Source organism: Silene latifolia, chromosome 4 (assembly GCF_048544455.1).
Source record: "Silene latifolia isolate original U9 population chromosome 4, ASM4854445v1, whole genome shotgun sequence".
NCBI classification, from domain to species: domain Eukaryota; kingdom Viridiplantae; phylum Streptophyta; class Magnoliopsida; order Caryophyllales; family Caryophyllaceae; genus Silene; species Silene latifolia.
The window spans coordinates 97,477,057-97,482,108 of record NC_133529.1 but is presented as its reverse complement, the minus strand read 5'-3'; positions in this window follow the sequence as shown (position 1 = coordinate 97,482,108).

Sequence of the window (5,052 nt, the reverse complement as noted above, 5' to 3'; positions counted from 1 at the left end):
TCGAGTCAATCTCAACCCGCTCAGGTTGAGGCTCAGGACGCGCATTTTTCACTCGGGACGAGCGGATTCCCTTACAGGACCAAGCATGCTTCAGGCCAGGACGCGCGGATTTCCTTGGGAGTTGTTACTCAATCCGCGCATGTCCCTCGGGACTTGCAAAGCTCTATTCAACACTTAAGAATGTTATTTACTAATCCACCCTTGCTTAACCTAATGATGTACCACTATATACTTCATTTGTAATAATCAATAAATTAAGTCGTCTTAGATTAGAACTAAGCCCTCTTAGTGGAGGCAAACCTTCCTTAGTTTAGATTAAGCATTCTTAGATTAGATTGGGAGTATATTAGAATAGATTAATCTCAACATTCAACAAAATTACACATTAATCTTTCCTTAATTATTGTTCAAGTTCATTATTGGGTAATTGAAGATTATTGGGTTATTATTGGAGAATTGACAACTCTTCATCAATCAATCAAGTTTTCTTCAATTATTCTTTCCTTTCCAATTGTTCATCTTAAGTTTGGTATAATCTCTACTCTTTATTGTTTATTTCCTCACTCTTTAATCATGTTTATACTTGTTGTGATGATTGACACCATTGATAACATGTCTTCCATGATAATGAGTGAGTAGTTACTTAACTAGGATTAGTGGGGGATTAGGGGAGTTAATCATGGGATAGATTTAATTATGCTTAATGAGTTCATATGAATGTTTGCTTATTGTTCTTCAACTTATGCATATATCATGTTTGATGAAATGCTAGACTATGAAACCTTGCATTTTTTACCCCTCTCTTACCTATTCAACAAGGCTTGTAAGATATAAACCAACTCAATCCTTGTTAGACCTTGATTATAGTTGAAATAGGGAAAACGCAAGTCGACTTGTAGGTGTTGTAAAGTCTTAACCGACTCGGCTCCGAGGCGTAAGTTTCCTTAGGAATTGGTCTATCATGCATGTAGTTTAATAGTAAGAATTAAGTCGACTTGTAGGTGTTATAAAGTCACAAATGACTCGGCTCTGGGACCCAAATCTTCTTACGAATTATATGACATGAACTAACTTAATTCCAACAATAATAAATTGCTTTCATCTATATAACTCATTTGTGTTATCTTACCATGATTCCCTTATGATCCCATAACATTCTAGTATCCTTTATTATTTGTTTACATATTTCATTTTATTGCTTACTTTTCATTGCTTTCATTAGTTTAGAATCTTCAAACCTAAATCAATTGTGACACCCTAAGTACAACTACGATTAGATTGAATAATTTGAGTACCCCCGTCCTTTGGGTTCGACCTCGACTTGCTTGCTATGCTAGTAGTTGGGTATAAATGTGTTTGATGGGGGACAACGACACGCTCCATCACTAGGTTATTCGTCTTTACTCTGTCAAGTTGGTTCTTCAAGATGTAGGAGATTTTTCTCCATCAGAGGCAAGTCGTTTTGACTTGCTTTCACCTTTCCCTTTCTACGTCCTCGTGGCGTAAGTGCATGTTCTTCATGTCACTCGTCAGAGCAAATGTCTCGATGGTCTTTGAACGTTCTATGCCATGTAGAAGTCACGTATGATGAAGCTCAAGTCCAAGCTACCGTACTCCACCAACATGTTATCGTCACCCGACATCTCATCTACCGTACTAGTATAATAGGAAATTGTACTTTGTTTTTCAATAATGTCGGAGTATGTATGTACGGCTCTTTATAGTCGTATTATAATACCCCATAGTTTATAAGATCTATACTCGGTCGAGTAAATCGAGTACTCGACCGAGTGAGACTTGTAACCGTGGGAAACATTTTGATGTTGAGTCACTCGACCGAGTGGCGGTTTACTCGACCGAATGCCATGTCGTTCTCCGGCTTTTGCACGGGATTATGGTAGGTGGCCTATCACTTTATAATCCCTATTTTTCATATTTCCTCTCATATATATTCTCTCAAAAACCTTATCCTCTTATCACTCTAAAATCCACAAATAATCCTCTCAAGCCTTACTCTAAAGATCTTGTGCATACCTTGAAGATTTACCTTCAAATCTTTATTCCTTTTCGTTGATCATACCTTGTAAGTAATCCTTTCACTATTTCCTCTTCATTTTTCTTGGTAGTAAGTAAACCCTAGTTTTATAGTATTTACACTATGGAATTTTAATTAGGGTTTGACTAATTAAGTGCGATAATTAAGGGTTAATTAGTAGTATTAGGTGTTGTAAAATGTTTTGTGATAGTTATTATATATGTAATTCTGTAGGATGATACGGTTTTATGAGATAGATCCTTGTTGGTTTCGAGTAGCTTTTGGAGTTTGCTAAAAAATAGGTTAATCCTACTCGGTTTCAATAAGTATAAATGGTTTCATGTGTCATTATTGTGTTATTATATGCGTTATGACATGATTGTTGTGGATAATTGTTGTTAGTCTCATAGTATTGGGATTTCCTAATAACATGATGATGAGTCATTAGTCTTGGTTCCATAATGTCATTTTATTTGCATTATAACATGTGGTTGTTGGTATACATGGGTATGTAGTATGATTAGCATTCATGGTGCATGATAAAGAGGCGCAATTGGTAAGAGTTATGCATATTCATTATGAAATGGGTTGACATAATGTGTGGTATTTTACATTTATTGTGTTTGTCATGTATATTGGAGGACATGACGGATTATGGTTGATCACTTGTTGTTGAGGAGATGTAAGGCAGTTGGGAGAGCGTCTTACGTTTGAGTCGCCTCTTGGAGCTTCCCACTCCAAGAGGGATGTGCACATTAATGACTTGAGTACAGAGAGACTCGTGTGATTGAGGCACGACGTCTGACAGGGGATCCGACTTGCTCTCGGGTCCAGTACCACGGACGTGTTCCGAGTACCTGTTTGTGAGGTGTGGTGTCGTGGGCGTGTTCCTGACAGCGGTGGTTGTGCGTACGTATGGGTGTGTCCCAGTACCGGTGTGGTGATTGTATAATATTCTCTCATTCATATCATTGGCATGTTGTATATTTATCTATTACGTTGTGTCTTATGTATATTTATTGAAACTGACGTTTGTGTGTGTGTGTTTGTGTAAATTGTCACCTATTTCCAACGTGACCTGTGTCGATCCATATGATATTTCCAATCATATGGGGAGCAGGTTAAGTACAGGTTGGTTCGATGTCAGGCGGGAGGCGGGATGAGCAACGGACTTGGAGTCAAGTAGTGTAATGTCTAGTTCACATTAATTATTCATTTATTCATTCGTTTGTAAATCACTAAACTTGTCATTTATTTAAGTTGTTCTTTAATTGGAGTTTTGAAACACTACCTCGGGAAACCGAGATGGTAACATCCTCCCATTACCTCGGCCGGGTAAGAAATGGGTTTTACAAAGTGGTATCAGAGCGACGATTTTGCAACCTAAACCAATGAACCAAAATGAACCTAGGTGTGTCTACTAAAATAAACCCGACATGAGTAGAATAGGATGTCGGTTTGGTAAGTAGGCGTCCTCATATCAAAACTAGTGCATATTGTCTCGGTTGGTCACTACGTGGGTGGTTATGAGTATGGGTAATGCTATGTGGAATGTGGTATGATTACATGTATGTTGTGACAAGTGATGCATTCTTGTAATGGGTGGTCATTTATAACATGATATATGGTAACATGTGAAAGTTGGATGAAGAATTGCGTGCATAACATGCTTCGGAAAGGATTGTTGTATTTGAGTGTGCATGCATGAGGGACATTATTCCCGAATCTTGGCCTAAAGATATCGTATGTATGTTTGAACTTGCTAGCGTTATCACTAGAGTATGAATATTGATGGATGTCGGTAGAGTAGTTACGAGTATATAGGTTATGTATTACTGACGGTGAGTATGATATCGTATGAGCTAACTCGGGACGAGTCACCGATAGATGATGGACTCCTGAACCTTTCTTTGTGTTGCAAGGATACCATCTTTCGAATTTAATCGAGAATTGGAAGCCTAGAGGATCACTCGAGTGAGTACGAGCCCAAACTCGACTGAGTAGGGTAGCACTCGACCGAGTGGGCAGTTCCAGAATCTGGAGGACTTTTGGAAAAAGCCAATCGATCGAATAAATCGATCACTTGACCGAGTACAGCCGCACTCCACCGAGTGCACTCGGTACTCGACCGAGTGGACCTGACGGGTAGAAATCTTGTGTAAAATTTTCTTTTTGCTCACCCTTATCTTCTTCATTTCACCTCATAACTTCAACACCAAAATTCCCCTAAAAATAATTTCAAAACTCCATACTTGTGATTTAATTTGTTGCTTGGATTCCACTTTAATATCCACCTTTCTTCATTCATCTCTTCTAATTTAACAATGTAAATGTATTCGTCTTTCTTCATTGTTCCCTAATTTGATTTTTAGACCTACCCTAATTTGCTTCAAGTTTAATGAATTATTTGCATGTTTTTTTAATTCATGGTACAAATTAACTTTCTGAATCATTATTGTAGACAAAAATCAAATTTTTATGTTGAAATCTTGTTCACCCTTAATGAACTCGAAAATTTTGTTCTTGAGTCAATAATTGGACTTTTGGTGCATGTTGTTGGATTTAGTTGATCAACAAAGGCTTAACCTTTGTTGTTAGTGATAGATCTTGTCTTACATGTGAAAATTTTGCTTTAAGATTTTTAAGTTCATGAACTTCATGCCCAAATTTTGATTTTTCAGGTGAAACTTGGTTTAATTATGCTATAAGTCTATCTTCTTTATTAGTAATGTTATACATTGTCTTAAAATGAAAATTTCACCTTAAAAAATTTGTCACCCAAGATTTCGAAACCCACAATGCTTATGACCAAATTTTGACGTTCATATTTTAAAAAGGTTATTTAACAGTGTTGTAAAGCTATAATCTTTGTAGATAATGCTATACGTGTCTTAAATCGAAGATTTTATCCTAAAATGTGACCAAAATATTCGAAAGTTCATGGTGGAAATGGCAATATTTTGATTTTTATGCTCGTGACGTGGTTTGTCCCATATGATTTTAATCTTTCACCATGA